Source organism: Octopus sinensis, linkage group LG15, assembly GCF_006345805.1.
Source record: "Octopus sinensis linkage group LG15, ASM634580v1, whole genome shotgun sequence".
NCBI lineage: Eukaryota > Metazoa > Mollusca > Cephalopoda > Octopoda > Octopodidae > Octopus > Octopus sinensis.
The window spans coordinates 40,381,534-40,403,538 of record NC_043011.1 but is presented as its reverse complement, the minus strand read 5'-3'; positions in this window follow the sequence as shown (position 1 = coordinate 40,403,538).

The window sequence follows — 22,005 nt, the reverse complement described above, 5'->3', positions numbered from 1 at the left end:
ACTCCTGTCCAGTTGTAAATGAGTCCTTGCGATTGTCTGACACTTCGTTCAGGGCCAGTGTTGTGTTCTTGATCACTTAAACGCCACAGAAACCTGATAACCGGTCCAATGAGTCGAAGGACTCGATATATGAATGTCCAAATATCTTTTACCGCTTATATTTTCTTGGCCGTCACGTTCTGAGTTCAAATTCCGCCGAGGTCAACTTTGCCTTTCATCCTTTCGGGGTCGATAAATAAAGTACCAGTTTCGCACTGGGGGCGATATAATCCACTCAATCCCTTCGTCTGTCCTTGTTTGTCCCCTCTATGTTTAGTCCATTCTGGACAGTAAAGAAATACATATTTTCTTGGTCGGTTGATGTAAAGTATCGATTTAAAGTGCCCCACTGTCTTCGTATTTCAATTTTAAAAACATAATAAAAATGAGTGGTAAGTAGCTTGCTTACCAACCACATGGTTCTGAGTTCAGTCCCACTGCGTGGCACCTTGGGCAAGCGTCTTCTACTATAGCCTCGGGCCGACCAAAGCCTTGCGAGTGGATTTGGTAGACGGAAACTGAAGGAAGCCCGTCGAATATATGTATATATACGTATGCGTGCGTATATGTTTGTGTGTCTGTGTTTGTCCCCCCAACAACGCGTGACAACCGATGCCATTGTGTTTACGTCCCCGTAACTTAGCGGTTCGGTAAAAGAGGCCGATAGAATAAGTACTAGGCTTACAAAGAAATAGTCCTGGAGTCGATTTGCTCGACTAAAGGAGTAAAGCACTATAGTTATCAGTAAAATAATAAATAATCAAAAAAAATAATGAGAGCACTGACCAGTCTTATAACTTATAGACAGACAATACAATTGTGCTTGTCGTGAATTATCATGGGATCGCATCTAGAAAGTTGCCCTCAGAGGTACAAGTTCGGGCAAGGTTGTTTATGGAAGACCAGCTGTCACCCATGCATACCAGCCTCCTCTCTCCATGCCACCGATGTTGTCCAAAGGAAAGTTAAAGACCGATGCAGCTTGGCACCAGTGACATCGCAACTCATTTATACAGCTAAGTGAAATAAAGTGTCTTGCTCAAGAACATAACGCACAGCCCGGTCCGGGAATCGAACTCATTACCTCATGATTGAACCCGACGCTTTAACCACTAAGCCATGCGCCTTGACGTGATAGAAGAAAACTGACTGTAGTTTTAAAATCAGCCAACTTTGGGCTAAATCAAATGGAAGAGTAAATTCAACATAAATTATACTCTTTACTCTTTTACTTGTTTCAGTCATTTGACTGCGGCTATGCTGGAGCACTGCCTTTAGTCGAGCAAATCGACCCCAGGACTTATTCTTTGTAAGCCTAGTACTTATTCTATCTGTCTCTTTTGCCGAACCGTTAAGTTACGAGGACGAAAACACACCAGCATCGGTTGTCAAGCAATGTCGGGGAGGACAAACACAGACACACAAACATATACACACACCTACATATATATACATATATACGACAGGCTTCTTTCAGTTTCCGTCTACCAAATCTACTCACAAGGCTTTGGTCGGCCCGATGCCATAGTAGAAGACACTTGCCCAAGGTGCCACGCAAGCTACTTACCACACAGCCACGCCTGCGCCTATGTCCAAAATGATTCCCTTATATAATCAATACGTCCACGTACGTCAATGTTGGAAACCTGCGATAGTTTTTTAACGTCTAAATTTCCCAGTTCTTTTGTCAAGGAACTTTCCGTTCAGGAAAAGAGGAAACTACGAAAGACCACTACGAAGTGTAGTTGAACCCACTTGGTGAAGTCTAACGGTTGTCCAATGTTAAGACAGTAAACATATAATTGAGGTAGAAGGAAATTTAGAAAGTAAATGTATAATTCAATCATATACAGCATCTGGGGAATATGTGGTCAGATTATCGTGCTTCTCCACGTAGGAACCTTCCCATAGCCCTTGGACTGTATTCTAGTTGTCATTCCCAAACGAAATGTAGATTTTCAATTCGAAGTTGTAGGGTATGTCTGTTAAACGAAGGATTTATGTAAAACCAGGCTTCGGCATCAAACTTAATATGCTGACACAATTGCTTATGACCCTTATTTCACGTGACTATAGTTACCACAATGTAGTTGCTAGGTTAAAGGCGCCTTGTAGAGATGAATATAATTCTTTCGAATCTTGGCACAAGGCCAGCAATTTTGATGGGATTAGGAAGTTGATTATGCCGATCCTTAATGCTAAACTGGTTCGTAATTTATCGACACTGAAAGTATGAAAGGCAAATTCGACCTCAACGGCATTCGAACTCACAACGTAAAGAGCCGAAAAAGTGCCATTTAGAATTTTTGTCTAGCGAGCTAACGATTCTTCTAGTTGGGCGAAAATAATTGGTACAGACGAAGGGGTACTGAAAAGTTCCAGGCTTTGGGTAAAAGAAAATGCAGGGGAATCAATTAATTATGGTTTTATTCAACATTTCTCTCTAAGATTAACACGCTTGCTTCAACGGTCCTTCAGTTTTTCTGAGCCATGTCAAAAAAAAAAAAAATCGGAATGTTGCACCTCCTACGAAGCCCCTCGTAGAGTGCAAGCAATTGAACGAAATGATACAGACATTCTAGCAAAACTTCCATTAATAAAGGTACACGTTCCTACATGCCTGCCAACCAGTGAAGATGTTTTGGAAACAACTGCAATTCTGTTCCGTCCTATGTGTAAGCGATCAAAAGAAACATGGAAATTCTCGAAACAGTTGAAAATCACCGCAACAGTTCTCTGTTAAAATGGTGACATGTCAGAGTGCTTAGCATTACAACAATTTACGATAGAATATTTTGCAGTGCCACTATTGCGTTTAAGATGACAAGCTGTATTTATTTCTATTGTCAGATTGGCTGTCTTCGTATTTCAATTTTAAAAACGAAAAAAAACCCCCAATGAGTGGTAAGTAGCTTGCTTACCAACCACATGGTTCTGATGATGTTGAAGGCTTCGTTGTTTCTGGGGTCTTAAAAATACTCCCGTACATTTCCACACATAACCCCCAGAAACAACGAAGCCTTCAACATCATTACCCAAAACCTTCCCATCCTCACAGCAGACAAAACAATGAACGAAATCTTAAGCTCATTTAAAATTATAAAAAGAAAAAGCAACCGAAGTCACTGAAAAAAATATTAACCAGCGCTAGACTGTATCCACTAACAACAGAGCCAAAAGTGACAAAATTTGGACGTTCTAACTGTGGAACATGCCCCCACCTTCTGGAGGGTTCAGAATTCCAATTCAAACAAGGAGAAATATTTAAGATCAAATCAAATTTCACCTGCGCCTCAGCAAATGTAATCTATGTCATGACATGCATAGGATGTGGTAAACTCTTAATGGGACAAACAGGAATTTCGCTCCGTCAAAGAATCACCATTCACAAAGAGAAAATCCGCCACCCACAATACAGACAGTTAAAGGTGAGTGAACACATAGAAAGGTGTGCCAGGAATCTTAATCCCAATTTCCAAATATTTCCCTTTTACCAATGCTCACAGAACACCACAATGCAACAAAGGTTGAATAAAGAGGCATTTTTAATCAATAAATTTCTCCCCCAACTAAATATGAATACACAACTCAATACACAACACCACTAACTCTTCAATTGAAACCACTAACCCTTATACACTTCCTACACCATTCACATCCCTAAATCCAGAACTACTTACATCCCTTACAAATAATCCAGAACTACTTACCTCCCTTACAAATAATCTTTTTTCTCATGAACTATTAGACCTGACACCGTATATTAGCCGGTGTTTTTCAAACGATGAATAGCTTTGCGTAACCATGGTCCGTTTTGTTCTCTCTCTTTATTATCATCTTATAATCATCTCATAATAATGACTTTTATGACTCGTATTACTACCTCAGTCAATCTAAATGTATATATTTGTCGTTACCTGTCATAAATAGTCTTTTTTTATTTGCAATGTGCATTTTCGTTGATTTTTCATATTTCACCCCTATATATATATATATATATATATATATATATATATATATATAACACATTAAGCTATTCATATGGTTAGATTTTTCAATGCACAAGTGAGTGTGCATGTGTGTGAATATATGTTTATGTATATATGTCTGTGTCTGTGTATGTATGTATGTGTGTGTGTGTGTGTGTGTGCGTATGAGTGTATGTACGAGCGCATGTAAATATTTGTGTATATATATATTCATTTATTTTAGGCGGGTTTCTTTCGATTTCGGTCTATTAAATCCATTCAGGTTTTGGTCGGCCCGAAGCTATAGCACAAGATATTTGCCCATGGTTCCATGCAGTGGTACTGAACCAGGAACCAAGTGGTTGGGAAACAAACTTCTTACCATACAGCCACGCTTGCATAGAACATTATTAAATAAAAGAAAGGAAGCTTTCTGGAAAGCCATGAACAAAAACCAATCCAACACATACGATAGATGGATGTGTAGAGAATAATTCTTTCGAAAAGATTTTGAATTGAAGAAGTAATATCAGAACGAAACCAAAACACAAAAAAAAACTCGTCTTATTTTAGCATTTTAATGATTTGAAGCTGAAATTATACTGCTTCGCCTTAGAGTAACAAATTTCTAAAAGAAATATGAAAGACGCGAGACCGCCATACGCGGAGAAATCAATAAAAGAAGTATTGGTGTTGACTTATGGAGAAAATGACACGAGCAGATAAGTAATAAAATAAGATAAGATAAGTAATAAAATAAGAAATAAAAGATTTTAGATTCAAGAACATTCTGGCTGCAAAAGTAGGAAAAGAATTATGGCTCGGAACCAATAAATCCTTGATACTGACCAAGGCCTGAAAAATATCTCCAACATTAAAAGAAGTCAAGGATTTTCACGAAACAAAGATCAATCACAGAAACTCAAACTTTCGACTATACACAGAAGAGGAACTAGACTCAGCTTCCCTCAAAGATCCAATAGAGATTGTCAGAGGACTAATCAAAGACCAAGCAGAATGGCACAGAGCAAAGGAAGAATGTGGAGCCAATCTCTAAACCATGGTTCTCATGGTTTATCTCAAATTATGATTTATCTCGAATTTAGTTTTATAAATTATTATAAGAATTTCAACGATATATTTATGAGAAACGTGCTTAATTGAATCTATAGTAAAATACCAATATATTGCCACGTATAGAAGGCATAACGTCCATCGACACCATTTAATTAAAATATTATATTATTCTATGTTACATTATGTAGAAGCACATGGTTAGAGCAGCGGCTCGTGGTTGAGGGATCGTGGATTCGAATCTGAGATCGGGCGATGTGTGTGTTTATGAGCGAAACACCTAAGCTCCACGCGGCTCCGGCAGATGATAATGGCGAACTTCTGCTGACTCTTTCGCCACAACTTTTTTCTCACTCTTTCCTCCTGCATCTTGCAGCTCAACTGCGACAGACTGAGTAAGAGTGGAATCTGGCTGCTATTTCTAGATAATTTAGAACGCGATATAAAGGAGACTATCTGGCTCGTCAGTATAAGCATGGTGATGTCTGTCGAAAGCGAGCAATGATCTCGATATAATATACACATCAAAACAAAGAAAAATAAAATCTTATTACCACAGGCGTAGGAGTGGCTGTGTGGTAAGTAGCTTGCTTATCAACCACATGTTTCCGGGTTCAGTCCCACTGCGTGGCACCTTGGGCAAGTGTCTTCTACAATAGCCTCGGGCCGACCAAAGCCTTGTGAGTGGATTTGGTAGACGGAAACTGAAAGAAACCCATCGTGTATATGTTTGTGTGTCTGTGTTTGTCCCCCCAACATCGCTTGACAACCGATGCTGGTGTGTTTACGTCCCCGTAACTTAGCGGTTCGGCAAAAGAGACCGATAGAATAAGTACTAGGCTTACAAAGAATAAGCCCTGGTGTCGATTTGCTCGACTAAAGGCAGTGCTCCAGCATGGTCACAGTGAAATGACTGAAACAAGTAAAAGAGTAAATACTTTCTTTGGTAAATTTTGATACTTTCACCCGCACGATTTACCCTACGAAAAAAATTTACCCTTTTTTTGTAGGTTAAAGTGTATAACAATAATTTTAGATCTAACATGTACATATTTCATTTCTCTTTTGAACACAAATAAAACTGCGGCTGAAGCAATGGAACTGCTACGTGATAAGATCGACCGGTTAGAAACAATAATCAAATCTGCTTCAAATTCCACCCTTATTTGCCTTAAGGAAAACGAGTGGACATAGTGATTAGTATAGTCAGAACTAAAAAAAACACTATGTTTGGAGCTAACGCTGAACAATAATAGTTAGAACGTTTAGCGTCATAAATTTGTACGACCACAGCTAATCTCCGACTAAACCATAAATAACGAATTCATTGAGTGAATCAAAATATTTGTAGAAATAAAAAAAAAATCATTGGACAGAAGTATTTTTAATTGAAGGAATATTTAAGAAAAATAAATGATAGTGAACATTGAAATTAAATCGTTTGGTTCATATCAAGTTTTACTGAGTTTAAGACCGGCCCACAGACTTCTTGAATGGAATGTAAGGCTTTACTTATCTCCCTTTCACCACGGGAGATAACTCTAAAATGACAATTTGCATAGCTTCCCTTGCATAATGTAACAGACAACATACAAATCTAGGATTTTATTAATAATATCCAGTTCTCGCCATAAATACTCTTTTACTTGTTTTAGCCATATGACTGCGGCCATACTAGAGCACCACCTTTAGTCGGGCAAATCGGCCCCAGGACTTATTCTTTGTAAGCCTAGTACTTATTCTCTAGTCCATTATGCCGAACCGCTAAGTTACGCGGGCGTAAACACACCAGCGTCGGTTGTGAAGCAATGTTGGGGGGGGGGGGGACAAACACAGACACACAAACATATACACACACATACATATATTCGACGGGCTTCTTTCAGTTTCCGTCTACCAAATCCACTCACAAGGCTTTGGTCAACCCGAGGCTTATAGTAGAAAACACTTGCCCAAGTTGCCACACACACAGTGAGACTGAACCCAGAACCATGTGGTTGGTAAGCAGGCTACTTACCATACAGCTACTCCTACGCCTGTATATATTTTATTTTTAAAGCTGCGAAAACATCACAAACATCAATTTTCAAATTCTCGTCCATGAGACGGGAACATGAAACTACGAGCAGCAGTTTTTGTGACTTTGTGTGCGGTTTTTACAGCTTTAATAATAAGGCGTATTATTCTACCACCGATATTCGAGCTCTGTTTTTCTCCGCCTTATGTCATATTCATATACTTACTTTCGTATATATATATACTCTTTTACTCTTTTACTCTTTTACTTGTTTCAGTCATTTGACTGCGGCCATGCTGGAGCACCGCCTTTAGTCGAGCAAATCGACCCCGAGACTTATTTTTTGTAAGCCAAGTACTTATTATATCGGTCTCTTTTGCCGAACCGCTATGTGACGGGGACGTAAACACATACCAGCATCGGTTGTCAAGCAATGCTAGGGGACAAACACAGACACACAAACACACACACACACATACATTTATATATATATATATATATATACGACAGGCTTCTTTCAGTTTCCGTCTACCAAATCCACTCACAAGGCATTGGTCGGCCCGGGGCTATAGCAGAAGACACTTGCCCAAGATGCCACATATATATATATATATATATATATATATATGTGTGTGTGTGTGTGTGTGTGTGTATATATATATATATTATATATATATATATATATATATATATGAGTTGATAGATAGATAGATAGTGGTTGGCGTTAGGAAGGGCATCCAGCTGTAGAAACACTGCCAGATCAGACTGGGCCTGGCGCAGCCTCCTGGCTTCCCAGACCCCAGTTGAACCGTCCAACCCATGCTAGCATGGAAAACAGACGTTAAACGATGATGATGATGATGATGATATATACATATATATATATTGTGTGTGTGTGTGAGAGAGAGAGAGAGAAAGAACTCTTCTATTAACAATACAATTGTAGATGATCAAAGCTGTGATTAAAAACATTCCATCGATGACCATTTCATTTTTTCAGTATCGTGTAGATTAAGATTTATATTCCTAAAACATTATACATAGATTTACGGGAAAATTGACTGCAATATTTAGCAGGTTAATATTCTAAACTCTTATTGTCTCTGCCTCTTCAATAAAATAAATTAGACTGAATGTTCAAACATGATAAACATAATGGCTGACTTATAAAGTTATGCGTTATGTGTGTAAATGACAGTGTTGTGTGTTTATAAATATATCAGATAAAGTTAAGTGGATGAGGATTGACAGCTAGTGACCAGATATGAATAGAAGACTATGTGTGGGGGGATGAGGTGTATGTGTGTGTGCTTGAGTTTATGTATGTGTTTGTGTGTATGTGTGTGTGTGTGTGTGTGTGAGTGTGTGTGGTAAGTGGTGTGTGGGGGGAGGTGTATGTACGTGTGTGGGTGTATGTATGCATGTGTTTGTGTGTATGTGTGTGTGTGTGTGTGTGTGAGTGTGTGTGGTAAGTGGTGTGTGTGGTAAGTGGTGTGTGTGGTAAGTGGTGTGTGTGGTAAGTGGTGTGTGGGGGGAGGTGTATTTACGTGTGTGGGTGTATGTATGCATGTGTTTGTGTGTGTGAATGTGTGTGTTTTTGTATGTGTGTGTGTGTGTATGCACGTGCATGTGTGGATGGGTGGGTGTGTCTGTCTGACATGATTAAAACTGGGAAAAAAAAAAAACTTCATAGGAAGGATGTAATAGAAAACCTATTTCACTGAGTGTGAAAAACTGAGAAGAGATGGCAAAGATAAACATGGGCTTAAGAGGCACAAAAGGCCAAATTCCAACTGTCTAGAATTATTTTAAAACGAATTTTTTAAAAGTTAAGAGAAAATCTCGATGCTATGAAAAGAACCTCATTTTCTGTTTTCATTCAAAATAAAGCATGTGTTAATTGCAATGTTTATTAGAAGTATACACAAAAACTCACATATTTATTTCTACTCGAGGCACAAAGCCTAAAATTTTGGGGGAGGAGGCCAGTTGGTTAGATCGGCTCTAGTATGCAACTGGTACTTAATTTATCGATCCCAAAAGAATGAAAGGCAAAGTCAACCTTGGTGGAATTTGAACTCAGGACATAAACACAGACAAAATACTGCTTAGCATTTCGCCCAATGTGCTAACGTTTCTGCCAGCTCACTACCCTACAGAAACTCCCATAGTGATGCTTAAAAATCTCTCAACTTACAGCCCTAGAAGATCATATACAAAGTTAAAATAGTGCTACCTGTCAAATGACAGGTAATTTTGGAAATATTGCATATATATATATTATATATGTGTGTGTGTGTGTATACTCACACACGCACACATACCTCATATTGAAGTGTTAATCCTTATGCATTTTCTCTCTCTCTCCTGTTTTTTCCCTCTCATCTCTTTCTGTCAAAGAGCATAGTTCCGAAACATCAAAAACTTTTCCATTCTTCCCAAGCTTGAATCTAATACACCTGCTTGTTGTTCCCTTACCTGTCTTAGTTCTTTTATTTTCTGTAAATTTAAACTATATATATATATATATGTACATTCATATATTTATATATATATATATATAAATCAGTAAATGGTGGGGTTGTGTTGACCGCACATGGAGAAATGATAGAAGAGGAAAAATTATAATAAAGTAGAATGCTAAATTGAAAGTAAATTATAATAAAAATGGGTGTATGGAAAATTAAAAAAGAAAAAATAATAAATCAAACCAGTTTTTATCGCAAGGCAAATTTTCAAGATTTGGAAGAGGAAAAGAAATTTTTTTTAAATTGATAAAGGGGAAAAAAGAAATTTACAATGTTTTTTTCAAAACATATATATATATATATATATATATATATATATACACGACGGGCTTCTTTCAGTTTCCATCTACCAAATCCACTCACAAGGCTTTGGTCAGCTCGAGGCTATAGTAGAAGACACTTGCCCAAGGTGCCACGCAGTGGGACTGAACCTGGAACCATCTGGTTGGTAAGCAAGTTACTTACCACACAGCCACTCCTATTTTCTTTGGTTTTTCATTAAAGTAATAACAGGTCTATTATGTTGTTTAATCATTTATCAAACCTATTATCAAAACTGTTTCTTTTACAAGCACTCCATTTTGTCTTGTATTGTGTACACAAAGATATATATTTTTATGACAGTAAACAGTGACCCATGGGAAATTCAGCTGTTATATCTAGCTGTGAAATTACTATATTTGTAAGTTGCAGTCTTCTTTGTAAATTTCACTCTATCCATGTAAACGCAGAGTCTGTCAAAAGAACTAACCATAGTTGAATAAGCCAGCTAAACACTTACCGAATTCTATAATGCTACTATTGTTTAATACTGAAATTTGACACCTCCTTATTGTACATCCTTCTAAGTGTACTGTTTAACATGTCACCAGATACAAACTATTGATGTATTGTGACAACCACTTAACCTCACCATCTATACTTTGAAAATATACATGCATATGCGTATAACAAATACTGTGCAACAGAAATTTTTTTCCAGAAGATGTGTCGCAATAAACGAATGGCAATTTAGAACAGCTCCATCGGAACAGGAGAAATGATAAGCTTGAGAATCAAGAATTCTTCAAAGTTGACATGAAATTAAAAAGACTCCGCCGGTTACGACGACGAGGGTCCCAGCTGATACGATCAACGGAACAGCTTGCTCTCTTTTTCTCATTCACTCTTTGTATTTGTATGTGTATATGTTTGTGAGTGTGTGCATGTGTTTGTGTGTGAGTGTTTGTTTGTGTGTGAGTGTATGTGTATGTGTGTGTTTGTGTGTGAGTGTTTGTGTGTGTGGGTGTGTATTTCTGTGTGTGTGTTTGTGTGTGTGTGTGCGCATGTGTGTTTGTGTGTGTGCGTGTGTGTGTGTGTGTGCGTGCGTGTGTGTGTGAGTGTGTTTGTATCCAATGGCATAAGCTACTGCCACAAAGCAGGTCAAGTAAGTGTCCAGTCAGCTGTGTGAAATCAACATCCAACAACTCAACTGTGTCCAGTTGATTCATTCTGAAGTGAAATCCATTGTTGCGTACCAGATGTGGCCAAAAGCTTTGCCAATGTCCAGAGAGACACAACAGTGCTTTCACCAAAAAGTGGTGGATCAGACTTTACCATTGGAACAATATGATCTCTTTCTGCAACTCTTCTTTGATTGGTTGGGGAATCCACAGCTCCTGGAGACCTGACCTGGAATGTTTACGAAAATAGGATCCTGCTAAGGGCACAAAGTATGGTCTTGCAGTAGATTTAAACTGGGCAACTGATTTTCTCCAGCATCCTAGAGCAAGCACAGTGCATCTGACAAGTTTCTACAGACCTTAAATGATGATGATGATGATGATGATGATGATGATGATGATGATGATGATGTTTTATTGTGCAGCACCACGTAAAAGAGCCTGAGCAGTGCCATGTAAAAGCACCCGGCACACTCTGTAAAGTGGTTGGCATTAGGAAGGGCATCCAGCCATAGAAACCCAATAAATGAGACTGGAGTTTGATGCAGCCTGCCCAGCTTGCCAGCTCTGGTCAAACCATCCAACTGATGTCAGCATGGACAACGGATGTTAAATGATGATGGTGCGTATGTATGTATATAAAATATGAATGAGTGGACAAATGAAAGGAAGTGACACTCAAAGCATTTGGTAGGCATTACATTCTTTTGCTGCAGCACCGTCTTTAGTCGAACTATTCGACCCCAGGACTTATTCTTTGTAAGCCAAATACTTATTCTATTGGTCCCTTAGACCAATCCGCTAAGTCACAGAGACGTAAACACACCAACATCAGTTGTCAAGCGATGATGAGGGGACAAACACAGACACACATACATACATATTTATATATATATATATATATATATATATATATATATATATGTATATATATATGTGTGTAGGATAAATGTAAAATAACACAAACTGGGACAAGAACGCAAAACATTTAGAAGACGATACAAAAAAACGGACGGGACATTCGAAGCCTTTGATCTTCAGTCAAAAACCGGATCATCTTCGCAATTTCGGCTGATTAATTTTGAGATTGCTCCAACCTGGCCAGCCCCAAAGGAAAATCTAAGCCAAGCGCATTAGATTCCTTGGAAGAAAGCCTCGAATGTATACAAAACAAGGACGGGAACGAATAAGAATACAAAAATATATAAAAATAATAATGATAACACGAATGAGAATACGAAAATACGTAAAACAATAATGATAATAATAATAATATACGACGGGCTTCTTTCAGTTTCTATCTACCAAATCCACTCACAAGTCTTTGGTCAGCCTGAGACTATAGTAGAAGACACTTGCCCAAGGTGCCACACAGTGTGACTGAACCTGGAACCATGTGGCTGGTAAGCAAGCTACTTACCACAGCCACTCCTGTGCCTATATGTATTATTTTTTATTAATAAGAATTTCATTCAGCTCCACGCAACTTAGTTTCATAAGCTCGTCATACAAACCTAGCCTGAAAAGCTAAATTTGTGTGGTGGGCCTATCAAACATTAAGTTGCAAGGAGCCAAATTAATAAATAATCCTTCCTACTAAAGGCACAAAAGCTAAAATTTTGTGGGAGGAGACTAGTCGATTACATCAGCCCCAATGTTACACTGGTACTTAATTTATCAGCACCGAAAGGAAGTAAGAAAGGTAAAGTGGACTTCAACAGAGGTTGACCTCAGAACGTAAGGTCAGATGAAATGCTGCTAAGCATTTTGCCTGTCCTTGATGCAGTACCATGCCCTGGCTCTCATGGCTTCTGATCTTAACTGATTGGAAGTGTTATCATGTACATTGTTTTGTCTTCGTATAAAAGATGGGCTACAGCAAATATTCTGCTCAATGCCACAGATTTGCTTGTCAGTTGTTTCACTTTAACCAGTTGAGCATGTCCCTTGGTGGCTGACGAAATGTGCATCTCTGATCACGAGCAGAAGTAGTGGGGGAGCACCATGGCCATGTGTTGAGAGAGATTCTTTGGGGTTTGAATAATTCACCTCTGGGAACATGGGTGTTTCGTTCAACATCCTTAAACAACCCTTATTCAGGGACCTTTTGAGCAGGGTGGGTTACTTGACCAGTGTACTGAGTGTTTTTCTTTGTGCACCAGCACCAATGGGGTCACCAAGTAACTTGCAAGAAAAGGCAAAGTTCCCTCAACTGGTGGGAGTAGTATTGAGTGGTAAGGCTTTGTGAAGGGTTAAAAGAATAATAGGGGGATAGAGATAGGTGCTTTACTGTAGAAGAGATACAAGGATATCCCAGTTGGAAAAAAAGGGAGAAGTAGACTAAGAGAGAAAGATAGAGATGGAGAGTGTACTCTTAAGGCACAGTGTGGGAAAGGATATAGGTGAAGTTATAGAGAGGATGGACTTGTGGGTGGGTACACTGAGGAAAATTTCATAAGAATGTGAGAGGAGATAATTAGATAGGTCAGAGGTGGCTGTAGAAATTGAAGGTGGGAGATATAGGATTGGCTCAGCGGGAGATGAAGGTTATGTTAGATACATGACGGCATTGGGAGTAAGGATGGAGCAAAGAGGAGAGAGCATGGCTGGAGGAATGGATGTGGTTCTAAGGATGGAGTCTAGCAAAGGAGAGAACATGGATGAAGAAAAATAATCTATTCTGCTCTAGGCACAAGGCCTGAAATTTTTTGTGGAGGGGGCCAGTCGATTAGATCGACCCCAGTACACAGCTGGTAGTTAATTTATTGACCCCGAAAGGATGAAAAGCAAAGTCAACTTTGGTGGAATTTGAACTCAGAACGTAAAGACAGACGAAATACTGCTAAGCATTTCACCCAGCATGCTAACATTTCTTCCTGATCACCACCTCACAAAAAATAAATATTCTTTTCTACTCTAGACACAAGGCCTGACATTTTGGGGGAGGGAGCCAGTCGATAAGATCGACCCCAGTATACAACTGGCACTTAATTTCTCAACCTTGAAAGGATGAAAGGCAAAGTTGACCTTGGCGGAATTTGAACTCAGAACATAAAGACAGACGAAATACCGCTAAGCATTTCCTCTGGCGTGCTGTTTCTGCCAGGTCGCTGCCTTGTGATTCTGAAGAGGGGAGGAAAGGGGACATTAACGAAAGGAGTATATGAGCATAGTATGCACCTATTCTGCTCTCAGGTGGTTATAGTAGTGGAATAATATCAGATAAAGAAGTGATAAAGGTAGGGAATGAGACATTGGGAAAGCTCGATAGGGCAATGAGAATGGAGGTGGGGCAGAGCTTTACATGTACAAGCATTTACTGAAGTGATTTTAGGATATGAATTCTGTTGTGGTGGGCAAGTTTTCTCAAGCACAGCAAGGCACCAGATATCTCGATCCTTTGTCCTCTCCTCCTTAAAGCTCAGCATCTTGAGACCAGCCCTCAATACTTTGACCCATGTCTCCTTGGATCTCTCTCTTCCACAAGTTTCATCCACTTTATTTATGCAACTGTCCTCGTGCATACACATCATGTGACTGAACCAGTGCAATCTTCTCTCTAGCACGTTACATCCATTTCCTAAATTTGGCTAATCGTTGAGAGGACATTGGTATTGCCTTGGCAGAGGTTTGTGCTCTCTGAATGCTCTTGTCTGAGTGCCTTTGTGCATTTCACCTAACTTTCCTTTCAATACACTAGCTACAAACTAAGTATCATTTTCCAAATTGCATGCATATACATACATAAATACATATATACATACATACATAAATACATACATACATACATAAATACATACATACATACATACATACATATATACATACATATATAAATACATACATACATAAATACATACACACATACATACATACATACATATTTGAAAAATAAGGATAAGCACAAGATTATGTTATGGTTCCTATATATGTTTGACCGTTATAGTTGTTTGGATCCCTGCAACAGATGTTCCAAGTACATTTAGACGTTCATCCACAATGGATCATCAGGGAACTCTTTATTGTAGTAACTTACAGATAACACTGTCCCTGTAACTTACTGCAATAAAGTGTCTCCTGATGATTCATTGTGGTTGAGCATCTAAATGCACTCGGAACATCCATAGCAGGGTTCCAAACAACCACAATCGTGAAATGCACAAAGGAACCATGATATACACAAGAGCACTCAGAGAGGGCAAACCTCTGCCAAGATGATTTTTAAATGAGAATAATGGAAATAAAATCGACTGCACTCACAAACAAGAATACTAAAAATGAACATGGCTGCTCTCAAAAATTAAGTGAAACAACAGGAAAAATAATCCAGAATCCTTGTCCGGTATTGTATCGATTCCAAAATCTAATCAGGTTGTGCCAGTCACGTGGCCAAACATCCCTGAAGTTTCATCCGAATCCATTCAGTGGTTCTTGAGATATTTTGTCCACAGACAAACAAACATGACTGAATACAATACCTCCACCTTCACTAGGGCGGAGGTAACTAGTGTTGATCCTTAGTTCTACACTTGTACTGTAGCTTATCACTAGTAATACTATTCAGTATAGAAGTTACTTAACAACTTTACAGAAAGCAGACTGGATTATGATAATCTACGTGGAGCTTTTAATCCATATATACCCATTAAAAAAATGAAGTCTTAAAATTTCACTGTATTCAGATTAAACGTTATGGTAAGCTTTCACAATCTGGAAGAGAAGGACAGTATGCAACTGTTAGCTATGGGTGTTGACGACCTACTGAACATTTCATATCCTTGGTCAGATGCTTCCTGGTGAGTTGAAGTTCATACAAGTAGGAGCAGGTTTTGCATTACGAAAATGCAACCAGGGATATATATGGGTTGTAACAGTAATAGCCATACATCTATTTGTACATACTGCCACTCCATTGGTTATGACAAAGACAAAGACAAGGGTTCCAGTTTATCTGATCAATGGAACAGCCTGCTCATGAAGTTAACATGCAAGTGGCTGAGCATTCCACAAACATGCAGATCCTTAATGTGGTTCTCAGGGAGATTTAGTGTGATACAACTGGTGACAAAGCTGACCCTTTTCAATAACTGGTACAGCTCATTTTTGCCAGCTGAGTCGATTGCAGCAACACAAAATAAAGTGTCTTGCTCGAGGACACAACTCTTTGGTGGGAATCAAATTCTAATCACTAAGCCACATGTCTTTATATTGTATTGGGTTGTCCGGAAAGTTCATGCCGATTTATAGCAGCTTACCTTTCGACTTATTTTAGAACATGGTTGAGTCCATAAAATAGGATTTTACTACACCTCCATTTAGAGCACAGTTTAAGCTATCTTTTTGTGGAAGAAGGTTTATGTTCCAATAACCTGTGTTAATTCTGTAACCCTTTAAAATGGAAGATAAGAAAGTTCATTTTCAGCACTTGATGCTTTGGGAACCAGACAAAAATTGCTGCTGCTCAGCTGGGATGTGTTACTCCACCCTCCATATTCACCAGATATTGCTCCTTCGGATTTCCACTTATTCAGGTCTCTGCAGAATAGTCTTAATGGTAAAAATTTCAATTCCTTGGATAATGTAAAAAGATACCTGGATGAATTCTTTGCCATGAAACCACTTCAATTCTGGGAAGAGGGTATTTTCAAGTTAAAGGAAAGATGGAGGCGCATTGTGCAACAAAACGGCTCATATTTGGTTGATGAAAAATGTAATAGCAAGTATTTATTGAGCTTTTTCTTTCCTTTAAAAATCAGCACGAACTTTCCAGACAACCTAATGCAGCACTTTTGTATCATTTGAGGGGTCCAGGGTAGGCAAACAGAAAGGCCACCCTGGGTGGCATACACTCTAGTGTGCGTGTATATATATATATATACACACACACACTCTAGCTATGCTAGTGTGTGTATATATATATGTATATATATATACACACACACACATGCTCTAGCTATGCTAGTGTGTGTGTTTGTGTATACGATATAAAAAACGATTACCTAGGTACCATTGGTTTCACTCGTTAATATCTACGTATCCAAACATGCAGATATCTGCAGGATCGTCAGTGTAGTCTGTCGCTTACAAAACACAACTTCCAGAACTAGATACAGAACGAAATTGAGCATGTATAAAGTTCTGTATTTTGTAAACGACAGACTACAAGGACGATCTTACAGATATCTGCATGTTTGCATATGTAGATAATTAACAAGTGAAATCAATTGGTACGTAGGTAATAATTTTTTATTTCGTATATTTTCATTTGTCTTGCTCATTTTCACATTTTGGTGTTTTGCTGAGATTTTTTTCTTGAGGACACACTCTTCGTGGTAATGGTGATTTGACGTCTATGTTTAGCATATAGGGTGTCCACTTTAGTGGTCATTCCACTTAATTTTGTGTGTAACACAATTTTTAATCTTCGGATTTTTAAATATGCTAAGCCACTGGTTTAAATTGATTAATACCAATTTCTACCCTTGTTATTTAATTATATATATATATAGATACATATATATATATAGATATATATAGTTATATATATAGATACATATATATAGTTATATATATATATAGATAAAGACCCCCTTCGGTCATGAGTGACCATGGGTTTGCACCTAGAGAGTTACCCTCTGAGGCACAAGTCTGGGCAAGGCTGTTTTATGGAAGACCAGTAGTCGCCCATGCATACCGGCCTCCCCTCTCCACGCCACCAGTGTTATCCAAGGGAAAGACAAAGGTCGATACAGCTTGGCACCTGTGACGTCGCAACTCATTTCTACAGCTGAGTGAAGATACATATAGATACATATAGTTATATATATATAGTTATATATATATATATAGATACATATATATATATATATATAGTTATATATATATATAGATACATATAGTTATATATATATATATAGTTATATATATATATAGAGAGATATATAGTTATATATATATATATATAGATATATATATATATATATATTATATATATAGTTATATATATATAAAATATCGGCAGGATTTAGTCATGTTTTGTAAAAGAAAGATATACAACAAAATGCATCAACTCAAATACATAACAGCTACTTAATTTATGAAACTGGTATTAGTTGAACTTTAGAGAAATACAAATGAGTCTATCCTTCTAAACTTTTTGCCACAAGGGCAGCGTGGGGGAGGTGAGGATGAGTCGATTACAGTGACCCCAGTATTCAACTGTTACTTATTTTATCGACCCCGAAAGGATGAAAGGCAAAGTCGACCTCAAAGGAATTTGAATTCAGAATGTAGGGACAGGTGAAATACCGCTAAGCATTTCATCCAGCATCCTAGCAATTCTGCCAGCTCGCCTTGAAGATTATAAATAATGGCAAAACATTGAAATATAAAGAGCAGAGAGCTGGCAGAATAATTAGTACACCTGACAAAATGTGTAGTGGCATTTTGTCCATCTTCATGTTCCGAGTTAAAATTCTGCCAAGATCAACTCTGCCTTTCGTCATTTCAGGGTTGATGAAATAAGTACCAGTTGAAAATTGGGGTCAATGTAATGGACTAGACACACCCCAAAATTTCAGGCCTTGTGCCTAAAATAAAAGGGATTATTGCTATTATTTTACAAAACATGACTAAATTCTGCTGAGATCAACATTACCTTTAATATTTTCAGGGGTTGATTAAATAAACTACCAGTCATGTACTGGGGTTGATATAATTAACTGTTCCCCTCTCTTTAATGAGCTTGCTGAATTGTTAGAATTCCTAGCAAAATATCTTCAAGTATTTCTTCTGATTCTTCTCATTTGGGGTTGAAATTTTTGCCTTTTGTTCTTTCAGTGGTCAATAAAACAAAGTACTTGTCAAATACTTGTATTGATAGTATTGGCGCAGGAGTGGCTGTGTGGTAAGTAGCTTGCTTACCAACCACATGGTTTTGAGTTCAGTCCTACTGCATGGCACTTCGGGCAAATGTCTTCTACTATAGCCTTGGAACGACCAAAGCCTTGTGAATGGATATAGTAGACGGAAACTGAAAGAAGCCCGTCGTATATATATATATGTGTGTGCATATGTTTGTCCCCCCAACATTGCTTGACAACCGATGCTGGTGTGTTTACATTCCCGTAACTTAGTGGTTCGGCAAAAGAGACCAATAGAATAAGTACTAGGCTTACAAAGAATAAGCCCTGGGGTTGATTTGCTCGACTAAAAGGCGGTGGTCCTGGATAGCCGCCAGTCAAATAACTGAAACAAGTAGAAGAGTAAAAGAGTAAAGAGAGTAACCCTTTCCCTAAATAATGACAATAATAGTAATTATCGCGAGAACAATTAGACATAAATAATTATTTCAAATTTTTGCCACAAAGGCAGCTTGGTGAAGGTGGCGATGAGTTGATTACAGTGACTCCAATGGTCAACTGGTGCTTATTTTATCAACCCTGAAAGGATGAAAGGCAAAGTCAACCTCAGCAGAATTTGAACTCAGAATGTAGCGACAGGCGAAATACCGCTAAGCATTTTGTCCAGCATGCTAATGATTCCACCAGCTCATTGCCTTGAAGATCATAAATAATGGCAAAACATTGAAATATAAAAAGCAGAGAGCTGGCAGAATAAGTAGTACACCTGAAAAATTGTTTCGTGGCATTTTGCCCATTTTCATATTCCGAGTCCAAAGTTCCATCAAGATCAACTCTGCCTTTTATCATTTCAGGGTTGAAAACTGGGGTCAATGTAATGGACCAGCCACACCCCAAAATTTCAGGCCTTGTGTCTATAATAAAAAAGGATTATTGCTATTATTTACAGGGGTAAGCTGGCAGAGTTGTTAGTAGTAATGTTTTGTCTGCCAAGGTTGACTTTGCTTTCGTCTTTTTTGGGGTCGATAAATAAAGTACTGGTTACATACAGGAGTTGAAGTAACCAACTTGTTCCCCTCCGCCTGAAATTACTGGCCTTGTGCCAAAATTTAGAATCATTATTATCCAAATTATCATTAGGTAAAGAGTGAAGTAATATTTAGTAATGCTGTTTGGTAGTTCTGTAATAAGAAGGAAAGCATTTCAGAAATAAGCATCACCATCAGAGAGAAAAGGCAGATGAGAGAGAGAGAGAGAGAGAGAGAGAGAGGAGGAGGAGGAGGAGGAGGAAGAGGAAGGTGAATACATGGAAAGAAGACTGTCAATAAAACCCCAGCCAGGTGTTATATTTCTGCATCCACATTTGCCCATTTTGCATACTGTCCCCTTCTACAAACTTCAACAAGATCCCGAGTGCCAACACGGTACAGCAAATAGTATTTTAGGTCTACGTCTGTCATATCAATACCAGTCACCATCTCGTCTTTATTCGGTTGTTTAACTTCCTAGAAATAGCAGGCACATCTTCCTCAAAATACATCTTACTGTTGTAAATAATCTTTTCAAATAAAGGTACAAAGCCTGAAATTTTGGGAAGAGGGGGGCTAGTCAATTATACTAACCCCCAAGTATTTGACTGGTACTTATTTTATCAACCCCCCAAAAGGATGAAAGCCAAATCTTCACCGAGCAGAATGTCTTCAATCATAAGTCAGCTCAATCAAGGTTTGACCTGAGGTTAAGCAACAATGTTGTATCGATGGTTTTAGTCATCAGACTGGAGCCATGCAAAGACAGAATTTCTTAATTATTTGCAAATATTACAACTGTACATGCACACGGGTGTGGCTGAATGGTTAAGAGACTTGCTTCCCAACCATGTGGTTTTGGGTTCAGTCCCATTGCAGAACACCTTCGGCAAATGTCTTCAGCTGTAGCCTCAGGTCAACCAAGGCCTTCTGAGCAGATATGGTAGCAGGAAACCGAAAGAAGCCAGTTGAGTGTGTGGCTGGATACATTGTCCTAATATCATGTGATAGTAATAAACGAGAATCTTATCTGCTTTCAATGTTGTTTCGTTTCCAATCTTATGTGGACAAAAAATATATCTGACCTTGGAGAAATACTACCTGGCTTGGAAACAGGTGAGAATGGGTGACACAAAGGGCATCTGACAAGTGAAAATCTGCCTCAACAAATTCCAGCTGACCCATGCTAGCATGAAAAAGTGGACGTTATAATGATGATGTGTGTATATTATCATCATTTAACATTCGTTTTCCAGGCTGACATGGGTTGGACATACATACTCTTTTACTTGCGATGGGTTTTAGTCGAACAAATCGACCCCAGGATTTATTCTTTGTAAGCCTAGTACTTATTCCATCAGCCTCTTTTGCCAAGCCACTAAGTTACAGGGGACATAAACACACCAACATTAGTTGTCAAGTGATGGAGTGGGGGACAAACACACACACATATATATACATATATACGCTGGGCTTCTTTCAGTTTCCATCTACCAAATCAACTCACAAGGCTTTGGTCAGCCCGAGGCTGTAGTAGAAGACGCTTGCCCAAGGTGCCATGCAGTGGGACTGAACCCAGAACCATGTCAGTAGGAAGCAGCTTCTTACCACATAGCCACTCCTGCGCATTGCCAACACTCAAAACTCTCAGACCTAGAGTCACTCTGTTGCTTCTGCTAAATATTAATAAAAATGTACATAATTAAAAATAAGGAGAAAATCTATATAAGAATTTATCAAGTAGTCAGTGTGAAAATATCCATGTGCTTTGTTGGATACATTTGGTGTTCGTCTGGTTTGTGAATTTTGTTCATTTTCATGTGCTCTGATAATGCCTGCACTGACGATTAGAAAGTAGATCATGTACTCTATGAAATCATATGATTTGTGGCTGAATCTGTTTTTAAGAGATGACTTCCAAGCTGCATTCCCTCGCTGTCGGTACGCTGTATATTTATTAAGGTAGTATTTACTTTAAAAGTCCCTTATAGTGTGAGGCATTTACATGTAGTAATGCCCTTAATATAATAAAAATATACATATACTC